This window comes from Antennarius striatus, chromosome 6, assembly GCF_040054535.1.
Source record: "Antennarius striatus isolate MH-2024 chromosome 6, ASM4005453v1, whole genome shotgun sequence".
Classification (NCBI taxonomy): Eukaryota; Metazoa; Chordata; class Actinopteri; order Lophiiformes; family Antennariidae; genus Antennarius; species Antennarius striatus.
The window spans coordinates 18238308-18256259 of record NC_090781.1 but is presented as its reverse complement, the minus strand read 5'-3'; the positions used below and the strand labels follow the sequence as shown (position 1 = coordinate 18256259).

The 17952-nt window shown below is 47.1% G+C and overlaps 1 protein-coding gene across 4 annotated transcripts in view; it reads left to right on the top strand.

The window, feature by feature from the left end:
* Positions 1 to 119: 119 nt before the first annotated feature.
* si:cabz01090165.1 (uncharacterized protein LOC100333421 homolog) overlaps positions 120 to 17952 on the top strand; it is a 136238-nt gene continuing 118405 nt past the window's right edge. For all 4 annotated transcript variants that reach the window (XM_068317745.1, XM_068317742.1, XM_068317743.1 and 1 more), the window contains exon 1: positions 120 to 1031. The gene's annotated coding sequence lies outside the window, so the exon portion shown is untranslated. The remainder of the gene's footprint in view (positions 1032 to 17952) is intronic.

Below are 17952 nucleotides of genomic sequence, written 5' to 3'. Positions count from 1 at the left end.
CAGCCCTCCGCGGAGAGAGGAGCGCTAGCGCGGTGAAGGAGCTCCGGTCCACACATCCGTCCTTCCCTCTGAATAGTTCCCGGTGGATTACCGGAGTCCGGTTTACTTAAAACCGGGGGGCGGTGGGGGGGTGGGAGACGCCGCCCGGACCCGTTTTTACATTTTTTTTATTTATTTTTTTGTGCGACCTGGTCGAAGATTTGCTCTCCCGTCCTCTCCGCGCCGCCGGGTGGACACGGCGCACATCTCCCGGGATATCTGCTGATCACATTCGGTAAATCGGGGCCCTCCCGAGGGGGGAGTGTGTGAACACACTCGGCGTTCGGTTCCGAACGGATGCTGGGATAAGTAGAGGGGGGGTTTTTTCCCATCCGAGGTGTCGGTGGGTGTAGTTTTTCTTGCAATCTTTGGATTCAGAGTTGGACACGGATTTTTTTTTTTCTGACCGACACCCACCGGAATTCACGGCATTTTGGACTCCTGGCATCACTTTTCCTGTCCGTGTGGATGTTCTCTCTCACGCTTCTTTAAATTCACGTTGGAGTAACGTTAATCCGGTTTCATTGGATCTTAATAAGAGTTATTCTGAAACTGATTGACCTCCTCCGGCCACCGTTTCCCTCCCGGTCGAGGATTTTACGCGTCCGTGTGGGTTCTCCAGCGCGGACCACCGACACCTGGATTCCCGGATCGTCCCCTCCTTTTTTTTTTTTGCACGCACGTCCATTCGGTTCCGCTTGTGCTACCCCCCCCCCAATACACACACACACACACACACACACACACACACACACACACACACACACACACACACACACACACAGACATACTCACACTCCGCCAGAAAACTACCGAGATAGCGCGTTAGTCCGCCGGGGTGGATGTGGAGAGGAGCTGCGCGGGAGTTTGGATAAACCGCCGAGCCTTTTTTTTTTTGTTTTTTAAACCTCGGATCTTAAGGGAGGAGCAGGAGGAGAAGAAGGGATTGTGGAGGAAAAGGACAAGTGGAGGAGATCTGGAGATCGATGAAGGTAAGGGTGATTGATCGGATGTTAATAACACAGGGTGTGTGTGTGTGAGAGAGAGAGATGGCGGACCGAGCTCTGCTATGCAGCTGATTTTATTTATTAATTTTTTATTAATTTTTTTTTGCGCGGTGCCAACCAGAGTTTTATTCTCGGTGCCCAGGAAATGAATCATCGCTGTAATCTGATTACGCGCTGCCATAACCTCTCTCCGTGTGACTGCGCGCTGCCTTTTGCGCCTGTGCTCTACTGTTATTGGGGGGGGGGGGGGTTGTCTGTCGTTCTTCTCAGGGGTCACACCATCTCTTACTTTCAGCTTCCAGAAACCGAACACTCACTGGGGGGGGGGGGGGCGCCTGCCGTTTCCGACCGGCGACGGGTTCCATTTCTTTGAATTCTCTCGTCTCACTTTTGTGCCGCGATGCGTCGGCCGGGCTGGCAGCCCCCGCCGCGCCTGCATGGGAATGTGCTCGTGCATGTGTGTGTGTGTGTGTGTGTGTGTGTGTGTTTAAGTGCGTGCGTGCACGCGCGCGCAGGGGGAGACGATCGATGCGCGGTGCGTGCACGCAGGAGCGCAGTAATAGAACCCATTTTTGGGGAGGGTTGGAGGGGGGAGGCTCCTCTCTCGCTTTCTCCCTGCTATCCGTCTCACATTCTGCTCCTAAAGCTGCCTCATCATGCCGCTCCAGCTGACTGGCGTTACAGACACATCCATTATGCAGGAGGCCAGGAGATGAGAGCGCAAGGGGGAGGTGAGGGGAGCAGCAGGAGGAGAGGAGGGTGAGGAGAGAAGGGAGAGTCGGACCAGAGATGGAGGGAAGAGATAGAGATGACAGACAGGAGAGAGGAAGTATGGGTGAGGATTTATGGGAAAATTAAAAAAAGGATTTAAAAAAAAAAAAATTGCCAGATGTATTTAAAGAACTAAAAGACTCACGTTGCGTTCAGGAATAAAGGAAAGAATCCTGTGAAATTAGAGCACCAGACCTCTGAGGAGGTCCGAGGTGCAGAGCAAACAACAGGAGAGGGAGGGAGGGAGAGGGAGAGAGAGAGAGAGAGAGAGAGACGGTTTGGAAGCAGGAGTCCGTGGGGAGCCGGGGGGTGCTCGGGGACCGGTGACGGCTCCACGCTGAGAGAGCTTCTGTCTGGAGGAACGATCTGAAACGGCTCTAAAAATAACCCGACAGAGATGTGGACGGCTGCGTGTTGGTGGATCTGGATTCAGCTCCGCGGAGAGCTCCTCTCCCGGGAGGCGATGTGGATTCAGCACCGCGGAGAGCTCCGAGATGTTTTGGAGCGCAGGACGGGAGCGGACGGGCCTCTGGGGGAGAACACACACACTCTGGCCGGGGTCCAGTCCAGTCTAGATTAGCTGTGCTGTGATTGGTTTTAAATACACCAAATGTAATCATAATAAAAATAAAAATCCAAGACTTGAGATAAATGTCACCAGGAAGGTGATCCACGACCCCCAAAACCTCCACGAAGCCCTGCCCATCCACACCGTTTCATAGAATTTAGATAAATAGAAGAGACTAAAGTATTCAGCAACCCGACCAAAGAAAAGTACCGGGACTCTGATGTAATTCCACAACTGCTGGACCACTGGGGGCTCTGATGTAGTTCAGGACCACCAGGGGCTCTGATGTAGTTCAGGACCACCAGGGGCTCTGATGTAGTTCCAGAACCACTGGACCACCAGGTGCTCTCATGTAGTTCAGGACCACCAGGGGCTGTGATGTAGTTCAGGACCACCAGGGGCTCTGATGTAGTTCCAGAACCACTGGACCACCAGGGGCTCTCATGTAGTTCAGGACCACCAGGGGCTCTGATGTAGTTCCACAACCACTGGACCACTGGGGGCTCTCATGTAGTTCAGGACCACCAGGGGCTCTGATGTAGTTCCAGAACCACTGGACCACCGGGAGCTCCGATGAAGGGATCCAGCAGACTCACCGAGCTGCATGGTTCCAGGCCAATCGATCAATTTCCACTAACAAGCTCGGGGGTATCTGTGACAAGGTGGTGCAGGCGGAGCATAAAGTCTCAGTTCCACCTCTGAGGCGAGGGTTGCTTACCTTCCCCTGCCTCACAGGTGGGGGGGTTCACAAATGAGTAGGACTGGATGCCCTGCAGGGTAAAACCCTGACGTTCGCAAACACGTTGCAGCTAACACCACCTCACACAGAGTCACTGTTTGCATTGGGGGGGGGTTAGCTCTTTAGCTTTCAGACACACCTCTGCTGCAGTGGAGAAGTCAACCTTTGGTTTCCGATTGGACCCGAGCAAAGAAAGAATGAAGTCTTCTTCTCAGGGTTTCCTTGCGTTCCAGACAGACATTCTGATGGACGTACAACGCGAGGTCAGCCAGCTGCTCTCTGGCCTCCGTCCAGCATGTCTATAATGTGACCGTTCTGTTCTCAAACCTGATTCTCAGAGAAAGGAGGAACCCGGTTTGGGATGGGTGCGGGTTTATACTCGTGATTTCATTTAAGCTTCTACTCCGTCCGAAAACATTAATTTCTTCTCTGAGAATTAGGTTGTTCTTTGATCTCTGCAAGCTGTCGCGCGCAAACGCTTCTGTTTGAGGTGAACCGGGATGAAGGCTGTTAATTTTAGAATCGCCTTTACAGAATCGTTACCCCTCCCCCTTCCCTGACACCCCCCTATATTGACAGGAAAGCAGGTAAGAGGCCATCACAAATACCCAGATCAGAATGTATGATTTACATTCCGCTGGAGATTCTGCATCCTGTCTGGTTAAAGAATTAATCTGAGGCTTAATCCCGCCGCTCGGAGCTATACGCCCAATCCCTCCATCCATCCGCCCATCTGTCTCCACATCCATCTGTCCATCCTCTGTGTCCTGCATTCTTTCCCTTTTGTTTTTGGTCTTTCCTGAGACTGTTTCCACTGGGTTTGGGTGAGGGTCTGTAGATTCTACATGTGTGGATTAAATGAGGTTTCTCCTCCAGCAAGGTTGCGGTGGTGGCTGGTGTTAGCATTCCTCCTCTGTTGGTGCTTCACTGATGGCTGCATGTGGTTGCAATTTATTCAGTTTAGTGAACACATAACAACTCAAAATCCCAGAACGCATCTTGTTTGATTCCCAGTTAGTTTTTTGCTAATTATTTTTGCTTTAAAGCTTTTTTTTTTCTCCTAAACGCTTCCAGAAGTCGACCCACATTTCTGCCTTTGCTCTCCTCACTCTTTCTGGGTCTCAGGATGATTTATGCCTAAAATAGAGGCGTTTTTTTGTTTTTTTTTGTGAAACACGATTAGGACACATTAGTTGAATATCACTTTCCGTAGGATGGATGACTATAAAGCTAACCGGCGTAGCATCAAGGACACAAAGCACTCTGCTGTGTGCTTTAGCGACTTTTCTTTGTGTGGAGCGGCGTCTTCCCTCGCAGGACAACGAAGATCCGCTGTGAGTTGAATTAAAAGCTCCGAGCCGATGAGTCGGAGGTGTGAGGAGGAGCATCCTTTCTTCTCCTCCTGGCGTGATCTGACACAGGAGGGACTAATGGGGGGGGGGGGGGTGAAACCTGTCAGCTCTAAATTGAATATGAAGCCGTGATGGTGCAGAACCCGGAGACCCGGCGCTGTGGCGACGCGTGGCAACACGGCTCCTGCATGAATTCAGTATGGATCTCAGCAGGAAGCCAGCTGATGCTCTGTCGCTCAAACTCACTCGCTCTTCATCCCTCTCTCATCCCTCTATCCTCCTCTTCTTCCATCCTTCTGTCTGTCGCTGTGTCTTCCAGCTGAAGGTCAAATCTGACAGCTCGCTGATGGATGCTGCTGTACGAAGTAGGAGGACAGTAACTTGTGTGTGTGTGTGTGTGTGTGTGTGTGTGTCACAGATGGAGGCGGCTATAAGGTGAAGTCTCTGTAGATTTACCCTCCATTTCACTGTCCATCAAACACAACATGAGGGCACACTCACACACACACACACACACACACACACACACACTCACACACACACACACACACACACACACACACACACACACACACACACACACACACACACACACACACACACACACACACACACACACACTAGATTCTGTGCTGTATGTTTTTCTGACTCCTCATTGCTCCGGCTGGTTTCTCCTCTTTTACAAGTCGGATCGAAGAGGAGCCTGTTGGACATCCGGTATCAACAGAACACGGAGGGTAACATGATGCGTTTGGGTTCGTTTGTCTTGACTTGGCGTGTCACGACTGGACACGTGTCCAGAAACACACGCAGCCCTGAGACGTCCTTGTCTTTCTCCAGCTGCTAAACACTCCGTCCCCCCTCTCCTCATCCCTCTCTCTCAGTTTAAACTCAGGATGGGATCCGACTCCGGCCTCCCATTGAGACCAAAGATAGGAGTTTAGTTTTAACTCTGACTCACCGGGGCGACCGTGGAGGATGGGATGGAGAGATATCGAGAGGGAGAGGAGAGAAAACGCAGGAGTAAAGATGGAGAGAAATGGTGAAGGCAGAGAAAGAGGATAGATAGCAGCCAATTATGTCTGAGCTTAGTGTGAACGGTGGAAGAAGAGATAAAAATAAACACTGTTAGGGTGTGTGTGTGTGTGTGTGTGTGTGTGTGTGTGTGTGTGTGTGTGGTTCCTGCATTTGAACTCTTGTCTGTGTTTGTTTTGCACAACATGCTTCATACATTATATTTACAGTATTTGCTAATTAGTTCAGCTTCGGCTTTGTGGGTAAAAACACTGCCAACTCTGCCTTTTCTTTGTGTGTTCGTGTGTGTGTGTGTGTGGTGTGTGTGTGTGTCATGTGAACAGTGTTGTACTGAGAAAATATGAATTATGTAATCGACCGGGTTTCATTTCCTTGTTAAGCTGAGGAGAAAGAAACACAGTGTGGTCGACCATGATGTGTGTGTGTGTGTGTGTCTGTGTGTGCAAACAAGGAAGCCATTACATGCACACACTCACACACACACACACACACACACACACACACACACTGAGCTGACTGTCATGTTTGATGTAATGAGTTTCATGGGTGAGTGTCTCCATGTAAGGCCGGGTCATTAAATGGGAAAGTGAGATGAGAGCTAATCTGTCACATGCCGACAGCGGAGCGATAGAAACGAGGAGGAGGTGGAGAAACGATGGAGAGGAAGGAGAGGAAAAATTAAAGAAGGGTTAGGAAGGGGGGAGTGAGAGAGGAAGGAGGAGGTGGAAAAATTAAAGAAAGTTTCAAAGGGGGGGGGTGAGATGAAAGGGAGGTGGGAAGAAAAGCATGAAGGTGGAGGGGAAGAGATTATTTGTATTCTGCTGCTCGAATACTAACAGATAAATAAAAATAAACACATTTTCCACAACTGGCTGACGAATTATTCAAATACATCCCAGAGAGATATGACTATCTGAAAACGAAGACGTGTTCACAAACACATCTTCTGTTGTGTGAACAAAACACACTTTAGGCGTTTAGCTCCGCCCTCTTTTGAACCCGTGGCAGACGATTGGACAAAAAAGTTTAGCAACTCGTCAAAATGACGCCGCCGGCGTCCATTAAAGTTCATTCTGGACCGTCTTAGCTAATAAATGCTAAAGGTGCTTGCCATTGCTGCTGACTGATTGAGCAGGCGAATCGGATCGCGTCATTTAGCGAACGACGACGTTCACCTGGAAAACACTGACCTTCAAATGCCACGCCGTAATCACCGGTTGTTCTCCGTCACTTCTCACCGGCCGGAGGCGTCCATCACCTGTCAGGGTATAATGAGGCCGCAGGTGACCTCGGCTCAGGCAACAAGTGAGGAGGAGGAGGAGGAGGAAGGTTAGACAGTGACTGTAATGACTTGTAAAATATAATACAATGAACTGGTTTGGAGCCTTAAAACCAGGAAGGATCTGGCTGGACGTCCTGGAGATGATTAAAACTGATTTGTAATCAGGCTACGGATCAATACGTCCTCCATCGGGTGCTGTTGTGTCTGAATGCTCTGGAAATAGTTGGAGAAGAAGGAAGTTCAGCATGTTTGTAGCTCTAACCAGCGCTAACATCTCTAACCTCTTCCCTCAGGTCCTCCCCCTTAGACAACCATCTATGTGGACAATTAGAAGAGTACATGGAGACAGATAGACAACATTTGTATGTTAAGTCATAGCTACGTGGGTAGCTTGTAAACAGTTCACAGTAATCCCTCGTTATTCGCTGTTAAAGCTCCGACGTTGTTCTTCTTTTATTAATTAAATCTTGTTTTGATCGATTGGTAGTCCTACCTGAGGTGAGGCTTGACTGCTCGCTGCTGCCCTGTGTGTCACTGTCATACTGATATAAAACCACCTTAACCACCAGATAGCATTCATGCTACAGGTTAATATAAAGGTATCTGATTCACAGTGAAATAAACACGCTGTTTGTTTCCTGAACTAAACAAACGGAAGGAGCAGAGAGTCGTCATATCAACGCTGTTATTGACACCAGTCCTCCAGCAGCAGATCAAACAAACAGGAATCTGACAGGAAGTGATGTCGACAAACATCCAGAGGAGTCTTGTCCGACATCACGTGACACTGACAGATTTCTCTCTGCTGCTTTCAGAGAAGTCAAAACGTGGTTTTTTCAGCGTTTTTGTTTGTGGGTCTGATCGAAGCTTGTTGGACCAGGGTGCGCCACGATGTCCTCACGGCAGATGGTGTTGTGGATTTTGCTCGGCACAGCATCGCTGTCGTCTCCCTGGCGACCGCCGTGGCCCCCTCTGCTCTGGAGCTGACATCCACATTATCTACAGCTCGGTTAATCCGGTTCAGGGGTTCAGTTTCTGTCGGTTTTTCTGTGTTTCTCAATGCTTACTGAAGATTTATTCAGTTGAATCAGGCACCACTTGTGAGGTTTCATGTCATTATTCTACTAATCATTAAAAAAAATTTTGATTAAATCGTTCCTTCCTTAAAGGGGAAGTCTTTGAATTCCTTGATTAAGTGAAAAATCAAAGCGCTGGTATCATCAGCTGATCTTTGTGATATATGAATAATTCTAAAATGCAAACTTTGATAGCTTTAATTTAATACTGCCTCTCTTTGGGTGTAGGTGGCTTAAAATTAGCAGCACAGCACTAGTTAGCACGAGTCCAGGATAGCTGCTAACCTCAACATCTGGTCTCCTCTTCCATAGTGACGTAGCTTACCTGGTGCTAACAGAAGTAGCCGTCTCATCTGCTCCAGATCGTGATGATTATTTGAACTATATTACATTATCACTCGTTTGGCTGCTAATATTAGCATCGATAGCCCTGACCCTTGACCCAGGAGTCAGCAGGACCGAGACACAAACATGCTCTGTTTATGAGAATAAAAGCTGCAAATCCTCTCATTTGATTGTCTGGAAGCTGTGAATCATCTAAACACTGACCTGAAGGTTAAAAGCAGGTCGTTCTGGTTTCATTTAGATATTTCAGAGACGCAGCGGTGAATATTTATCGTGCTGATGAAACTCAAGCCTTTGTTCTGCTGGAGCTGGAGCTCAGCAAGAAGCAGATTAAACCATCACTGGTTCAAGTCCCCCTGGAAGGCATCGTAAAAACGTGTGCACTCAAGGTGTTCCCGATGAAAATAGGCATTAAATAGGGTTTGAACATCCTCCTATATTACACCACTTTAAAGCCCCGACTTTGGTGCATTTAACTGTCCTCATGGAGTTATTACATCACTCCCAGTTGTCCAGCTGACAGATCCCAAACCGAAAGGTGAATATCCATAATTTCACCGGAAAGTGGAACGAGCAGTGCCGGAGAGCGAGTCTTTATCTCTGCAGAGGATGAGGATTGAAAGGTTTAATGGCTCTCATCATAATGCCGTCTTTAATCATTCATGATCTCACATTGCTGAATATTTTAAAACTCACTTTGATAGTTGGGATCATCTGTCAGGAGGCAGGTGCAGGTGGGGGACTTCCAGTTGGGTTCGCGTGACTCATAGAAGCGTTGGAGTTTAAACGGCGCGGCGAACCCAGTCCTGAGTCTAGAGTTAAACCAATCATCTGGAGGGGGGCGGCGCTTATTTAAGATTTATATCATGGTACCAGAGTTAATCTTGTGTTCTGGTGGTTCGTGGGAGAAGAAGTCGATGTGTTGCCGAGCAGGTCGGTTAGCAAACACTCCCACGGACACGGTGAGTCATGCCTGTTCGCCGTTGAAACGCGTCTGGGATTCCGGCGTTCTCGTATCGATGCTCATTTCCTCCGTCTGTCGGGTGACTGGACTGTTCTTCCGTTGGCTAATCCCGCCGGTCTGCAGGTCGAGCCACGTGTCGATGGCGACGTTTCTCCTCCTCCGCCGGTCTTCCCACCGAAGGTCAGCGGGATTCCCACGGCGGGCGGGAAGGATTTCTGTGGAGCTGCTGGCGGTGAGGTGGATTTGGCATGAGAGCGAAAATTCTGCTTAATTACTTCCCAGCTTCAAGTCGGCCTTCGGCGGCTGGCGTAATCCTCAGGGACGCGTTTTACCAACACGCTTCTGTCTCCAGTTCCGGAGACGTTATTTCAGTTAATTAGTTTTATCTTTATAAATACGCCTGTTCTAAATTGAAACAATCCTTTCTTTTTCTCTTACATAATTAGTCTCTCTGCCGTTCGGGATCAATAAATAGTTTGTTTTCATCTAACCTCGTTTGATTTCTTTTGTTTAGTGCAGGGGGGAAAAAAAAAGAAAAAAAGGCTGATTTCCTTTCACCGTGTTTGTCATCAGATAGAACAAAAGAAAAAAAAATAGCTGAAGGTAATTCGACACCCACGTTACAGCTCAGGTGGAATCCGACAGCCTTTATCTGCTTCAGAGCGTCGTTCCAATCGACAAAACGCACAATTATCAGGAGTTAATAAATATTTTTTTTTATTGTGGTGTTGTTGTCTCGCATCTTTGGTCCAATCAGCAAACAATAAGCCCCAGAGGCTTACTGTTTGCTGATTGGAGATAGGCCTTACAAAATAAAAATCAAGTACAAATCAGACTTTTATTTTGACAGTCAAACTCTTACTATCATTATGGTACATATCAGGACTCATCATGGTACTGGTTCTGTAATCCCCCCCTCCCTCTAGTTAGGTTTCAGTAGGTTTCTTCCTCAGTAATGGAATGTTCCAGGACGTCTTTCATTTGAATGTTTCGTCTCTCTCCATCCAGAAAAGCATAAAAGTGATTCACAAACATTTTTCATCGAAGGAGTCTTCAAATATTTACGACGCCATTTAGCATTGAGTTACGAGGTGAAGAACTGCTTTTGGGTTCCGTTCAGCACATTAGTGTTTCTGTCTGATGGTTCTGCAGAACATCATCTGACGGGGAACCTGGAGGACACGTAAAACCATTTTCTTCTCGATCCATCCACAAAGTAATTTTTCCATTCTCCTGCCTCTTCCTTCATCTTCATTCATTTCCTTCTTCATCTCTTGAAGCTCCATCCTGTCCTCCACCTTTGCCTCCTCGTATCCATCCTTCATCCATCAGTTCTTCCTCTCTTCTGCCCTCCTTTTGTTCTATCTCTTCTTCAAAGTATCTATCTGTTTTGTCAGTGTTCATCTTCCTCCCCCTTATGCTTACCTCTTGAACACCTCCTTTCCTCTCCTCCCTCTCTCCCATCACCCCCTTCATCACCTCCTCATCGTCTCCTCTGCTCCTGCTCTGGCTCTGACCTTTCCGGCGCTAACCATAACTGTTATTGTCGTGCCATCGCTCTTTCCTCCTCTCATTTCCACCTCACTGCCATCATGATTGCCGTTACAGGACAGGTTAAAGATCCTATCAATGCTGGAGGTGTCATCAACACACACACACACACACACACACACACACACACACACACACACAGACGTACCCGGTTCAACATATTGGTGAATAAATGTCCTCTTCTGGCGGTCTTGATGGAGTGTCGGCTCCTCGTTCGGAGGTGCGAGGCGTTTTCTCAATCGTAATGTCTTGTGTTTGTGTTTGTTGTGTGTTTGTTGATCCTGATGGAGTCTGGGTAATAATCCCTGATGCGTCGTTCCGAACGGCGTGGGCAGAAATAGCCTGACTGTTTAGACCGGCGGGGTCTGCGGTCCCGTCTAGAAATAACTGACTGTTGAATGATGCTGCAGCCGGATGACCCCATTAGAATGACCTCATGAGGGTCCTCCACCCGTCGTATGCTCCGCCCCCGCCCCTCCAGCATCCGTCCGTTGAGTTTGTGTGACTGTGGAGTCACTCACGCTACGATTAGAGTCAGAAAGAGGATTAATTCTCTTGCAGTCAGTCTTCCATCTTCACTCAACATCTTTCACTTAGTAAGACTTTATCTCCTGAAGGTCAATCAGTCAATCAAACTTTATTTGTATAGCGCTTGATGACATCAGCAGAGATTTCATGAGTTTTTACAGACAGACAACCCCAACAGAAGCCTCCAGAGTAATGATAAGCGACAGCGGCAGGAAAAAAACTCCCCTCATTGATGAAGAAACTCCGGGCAGGACCCAGAGTGAAGGGCAGTCATCCGCATTGACCTGGTTGGGTGGGAAAGGAAATACAATGGGGTGAATAACAGAAAAACAACAGTAACAAATAAAAACACTTCATGAAATTATTTGATTTTATTTAAGATTCAACTGAGCTGATTTAATCTCACACCTTTCTTCTGAACAAAGTGTTGTCGGTGTGTAAATGTCTTTCAGTCACTGGTTAAATTATATGTTGATTTTTTTTTAAAAATTGTTTTAAAATTCTAACACCCTCACTCACCACTGGGCTGTTTCTACTATCACTGATCATTAAACAGGAGCGGTGTCTGGATTTATTTCTCTGCGTCGGAACACAAAGCATACATCAGTTGGTTATATTTCCATCGGGGGACGGAGTTATGGTCGCCTGCCGCCTTAACGAGAGTAATATAAGCTGATATCAGAAATCATGATGACGTTTGTGTAACATAACCGCGCCGTTAAAATGCTAATGTTGTTTCAGTGACAACTGAGGAGGTGGCTGGAGGACGAGATGGAGTCCCGCTGATAAAACACCGTCGTTAAACTCCTTCAATGTTTGGAGGCTTTTCCCATAAAGACACGTCAAAGTGTTTCACAGACTTCAGGCAATCAGTTATTGTCATTTCTGATGAGGAGGGTGTCGGTTCTGGATCATGGCGGGAGTTCCAGGTTTTAATTCTGCTCCAGTTCAGTCCGGTTTGGATGCAGATTAAGAGCAAAACTAAAAAAAACATATTGAATAAATCATGAATTTGATTTTGGTTAGTGATTTGTGGCTCAAACTTTTTCCGTATTAAAAGCTTCATTTATCACTTTTCTAGCAAAAGATTTAATCGCTTATATTAAAAAGTAATCAGATTAATCAATAATTAGTAGCATCTGTTTTATCAGACTTTAGGTGATCATATTAATTTGGTGACAACTGGATTAAAGAGAAATTGGTTCAAGGTTTTCTTTAATTATATTTTGTATTTCTTTGCCTTGCAGCTGATTGGTCCTCTGTGTTTGGTCAATGTCCATATTTGGTATTAGACATAATAAATACATTATTTGCTCTTATCACACTTAAAGTAACATGAAGCGTTGTGGTTTCTGCTTCTCTTTCCTAGCCAGCATTGGCTAGGCTAGGCTAGGCTAGGCTAACTGCTCAGCTGGTGTCACATGTTTGGACGCTGCTTCAGCTAGTCTCCTGAATATTCCCACTGGACTGAAACATTCCTGGTTTACCCAGTGACAGACGAACAGGAAACCACTTAGCAGCCGCCCCAGCCCGCTTAAAACCCAACGCCACAGCCGGGGGGCGGGGGATTAGCGCCGCTTTACCCCCCGTCAACTTCACCATCATCAGACAGAAACACAAACGATCCCACCAGAATGTCGCCGTGACTGAAGGTTATCCTCGGCCTTGGACGGGATGAGCGCACATCTCGCAGGAAGCAGGAAGCAGGAAGCAGGAAGCACCGCCTACACAGCGACTTAAAATACATATGTAGTACGCTCTGGTGAACACGCCGTACATAAAGATTTCTCCACACGCCCACTCGCTTGATCTCCTCTTCACCCCATGCTCTGCCTCCTCTTACCATCCCATTGAGCCTCTCTCTCTCTCCCCCCTACACCCCCCCTCAGATGTTCAGTGGAGTGAGAGAAAGAGGAACTCGTGATACTCCATCAGGCGGCGGATGGATGGATGGATGGATGCTTTTCTTTGTGTGTGTGTGTGTGTGGTTGTGATCATCTCCTCCAGGTTCCTCCTGGTGTTGTGGAGGATGAGGAGCGTGGAGGTGAAGATGGAGCGCCGTGCAGCATCACACTGACCTGATTATCCACCGCGGGTGATTGATGAGGCTTTATGTGTTCATCTAATGGTGTTTTAAGCAGGTACTAATGCCTGCTCTCCCACTTCCACACAACAACACTGCTTTCTTTTATTCTTTTATTCTTGAGGTGGAGTGGTTGATCCATCATCCTAAGAGGCGCTGCTTCTTTCATAATAGCTGTGATTGCATAAAGAAGGAGGAGGAGGGGGTGCAGCCATGCTTTATTGAGTACCTTCAGGATCAAGATCGCGCCCATCCGACCTCAGTGCTTCCCAGCTCCTCTTGAGGGGGCGGTAAAACATCCTGGTTGGATGAGATGCTCCTTCCAGCTGATTCTGGGTTGAGGGGGGTTCAGACGAGAGGAATCCTTGCAAATGAGAACCTCCTTCCCCTCCGAGGAGCGACCGGCCCACATTCCCAGAGCCGGCGGGTTGGGGGCGAGCGTCCTCAAAGGGAATTTAAAAAAATTAGATCGAAATGATCAGAATGATCAAAATGAAATGAGGCTGTTGAAGATTTCTGCTTATCCAGAGAGGATTTCATTTCCCATCATCCCTCCGCCCGACAGGAAGTGACACGCCGATGAGAAAAAAGATGTTGTTTTAAACTGGTGTTTCACTTCAGATGCATTGCTTTATGCCCACAAACCCGCTTCACTCCATTCAGCAGAATTACCTGCTGTTAGTGATGTCACGCCTTGTTTCCAGTTTGAAATTAATTTTTTCTGAATAACTAATTTGAATACGCCGCCTGGAGCGCCGCTCCGGCATTCTGGTTTAAATCCTATGCACATATTTAATCTTATTGGGGATTTCATATTTCAATATTTGCAGGTAAGAAACTCAATTTATTGAGGAGAGGAATTCTTCAAAGACTTCCTGTTCTGATGCTTCCCGTCCGGGTCCGGGTGCCATGCAGTGCACCCCCCCCCCCAGCAGGGAGCCGACCCTTGGGACACATTTGGAATAGTAGAAAATATAAGTTGAGCAGCTTGTGATTTATCTGGTAATGCCCGGCTCCCTCATTACATGGTAATTATTCGGTGAAACCGGGGGCAAAGAGCTTCACTGATTTGCTTCCACAAGCAGTGGGATTAGAATGTTGTTCAGCTCCTGGAGTGTTTTCCAAGTGTTTAAAAAAAAAAAGAAAAGAAACGTTGAATGTGTGTTTTCCTGGATTAAATTTTGTCTAGTTTGGATGTTTAGCATTATCTCTGGAGGCAGACAACAAGAAAGTCCTGACATGCTTGAAGTTTGACATGTTCGACGATGAAAAGAAGAAATATAAATCATTATATTTTGGGTATATTTTGAAAATGATTGCTTGGAATGATATGAAGGACAACAATACATGAAGGAAAACTTTGCTGCCGTTCTTTAATCTTTAATGATTGGGCTTAAACACGTCCGGTGGTTCCTGTCCATTAGGACATCGCACGCCTCTCCTCCCCCACTCCTAAATGACGAGTAAGCGCTGAGAACATCGATATCGTCCCATCAACAAGAAAAGCTCTTCAAACATCGGCACCGTCAGTCTTAACCATAGATTGCATTAACATGATGACATCATCATCATCATCATCAACCAATCGGTGGCGTCTTTTGGGGCGTGATTTTCGGTTTCCAAACTGCGACTCCGACGAGGCTTAGAGGTTTAAAACAAGATTTTGATCCTGAAATAAATGAATGATTAATTTGAATTTTTCTCTTGACGGCTAACCGCTTCCATTGGAAAGCAGTGAGATAACACAAGAGTTGGCCAGAAGTTTGTGGACATGCAATTTTGGTTTTGTGGTGTTTTCCGTGGTTTGACGTTACATGACGGCGTTCATGCTTTACATCATTAGCGCCGACACACGCGGCCACCTCTTCCTCCTGACCTTCCTGTGTGGTTAAGCGTGCCGACCGGTCCCTGGTGCCCCGGGTTAACACGGAGCTAAAAACTCAATTTTTTCATCAATGCACATCTGATTTCCAGTCGATACGCTCGCTGAACCTGGGGCTAATCGACTAGCAGTAAAATCTTCATGCTCCAGCAAACCAAGACATCCTTAACTGAGTGACAGTGAAGAGGGTGTGAGTCCACAGAAACACCCCCCCTCCCCCCAATCAGACGCCTCATTGGTCAGCTTTGGCCTTTACTTTCATACCATTAGCAAAATATCCATGTTGCACATTGAAAATTAGGAGCATTAAGCAAAGGAAGCGGCTAAGCAGATGAGAAAAGAACGTTTAATAAATGTGTATTTGTAATATATTATTGATGCAGCTTAATAGACCCGTCTGAAGGGAAGCGGCGCCGCGTCCCATCAGCCTTTAAACAACCAACAGAACAGGACGCAAAGGGTTAATGCGGCTCTGGGTAGGAATCTGTTTTATTGGCTGCTCTCGTCCAAGCATCTTTTACTATGAAGCAGTAAAATAAGAAACGACTATCATTTGGTTATTGATTCCACCCTCCGCTATAAAAACACATTATTTACTGCTGAAATGGACTCTTGTACCTTTTAATGCGGACCCAAAGGTAAAAAACCTCGGAGCTGGAGGTCATTACCAACGATTACAGCGAGAGAAAAAATCCCGCCGCCATCTCACATGCTAAGCTAAGCTAACGGCGGATGCTAACAGCGTGGGTCCGAGGGCAGGATGACATCTACGCTACCTGCTGTGGTAACAAATGAGGAATCAGTACAGGTCAAAAGGTCAGCTAGCACTAAGCTAGAATGCAATAACCAGGGGATTACCCACGATGCTTCAGTCAGCAGGTCGGAGCTAATCACCCCCCCCCCCCGACCCAAGGAAGCCCCTCCTTCTCCCTGCTAACTAGCCACACGCTAGCAGCTCTCCACACCTATGATTGTTTTATTAACCAGAGAGAGGAAGAGGAAGGACGGAGGAGGAGAGGGTGACAAATGGAGCACGAGGAGGAAAAGGAGAAAATTGGACGTTGGGTTGAAGTTGATGGATGGCGAGGTCGGAGGAACACGGGATTACGAGTGTGGAAAAGTGTAAAAATAAATGGAGGAAACGGGAGGAAGCGCTTTGGATAAGGAGGGGAATGAGAGGAACAGGAAAGGAGGCCAGCAGGAATCGGATCAGCTCACGGACGGTCGTCTCGTCTGTTTACAACAGTAAATACAGCAGCAGCGTCACGGCGCCGTCGTCAGCAGCAGCCAATCAGAGGGAGACGTGTCATCAGGGGTGGTCAGGTTGTTAACATTTTAAATCTGGTAACGTAAAATCTAGTTTGTGCTTTATGAGGGTGGAGAATCCTTGTCTTGGTTTAACATGTCCACTGATGGAGGGATGAAATGTTCACGTTTCACACACACACACACACACACACACACACACACACACACACACACACACACACACACACACACACACACACACACACACACACACACACACACACTGGCTCGTTCTCCAGTTGGAGGAGTAATTAGCTCCTTATGTATCTGATTGTCTGTTGGGTTACAGAGGATCTCTTGAACTGGTGAAACCCGGTGGAACGATGCATCTCGGGCCGAATCAGAACCTGTTCGGTTCTGGAGTGGATTGGGATAAAAGAACGCCGGGAATGTTGGGAATGTTGGGCCTCTGGGCTCGAGGAGACGTTTTATCGCTACGTCGTCTGTATCATCTGGTGCTGCAGTGAAATAACAGGCGAAACCGACAAACACTGAGGTGTGTGTGGATAAAGGATGCTGTTGCATCATCACACGTGTCAGCAGGAACACGCGTGTTTACCGTTATCGTTAGTAAATAACGTTATTCATGGGTTGGGCTGCACACTGAGTAAATGTTATTCATTCTGACTGCTGGAAGGAATGTTGTGTCATTCTCAGCTAAACTTTCTGCTGTGTGTGTGTGTGTGTGTGTGTGTGTGTGTGTGTGTGTGTGTGTGTGTGTGTGTGTGTGTGTGTGTGTGTGTGTGTGTGTGTGTGCCACTAAAGAAATTATTTAGGCCGTTTTTTTTCCATTAGAGGAGCAGCTCACTAATCCCTGTTGTAGCGGAGAGAAAAATAATCTGCCTTTGTGTGTGTGTGTGTGTGTGTGTGTGTGTGTGTGTGTGTGTGTGTGTGTCTCCTGTGTGGATTGTTTGTCTTTGTGTGTCTGTCTGTGTTTGCTGTGTTTGTCTGGAGCAGACCTGGCAGATATTTGTTACCACACAGGAAAACACAATGAAAAAAAACGTTCATTGTCTCGGTCCGCTACTCCCGAAACAACGGCAAATGTGCTTGTGTGTGTGTATGTGTGTGTGTGTGTGTGTGTGTGTGTGTGTGTGTGTGTGTGTGTGTGTGTGTGTGTGTGTGTGGTGTGGGGATGGGGGGGGGCATTTAAAAGCCAACTGGAAACAAATCCAATCAAATGCCGACTGAAACCAACACATTATTCAAACAGGGTTGTTCTTGTCTTAACCTGATTTTTTTTCTTTTCTTCATTGCCGTGGCAACCACACAATCAATATCATCAATAAATACCTTTATTTAAACCTGTGGCAACCTCAATCTCTACCAACCATCCGTGTCTTGTTCGCTTCAATAACGACCTGATAGTTATGTGAAAGAGAACCGGCAGCATGTCAACGTGTGATCTCATCCCTATGAACA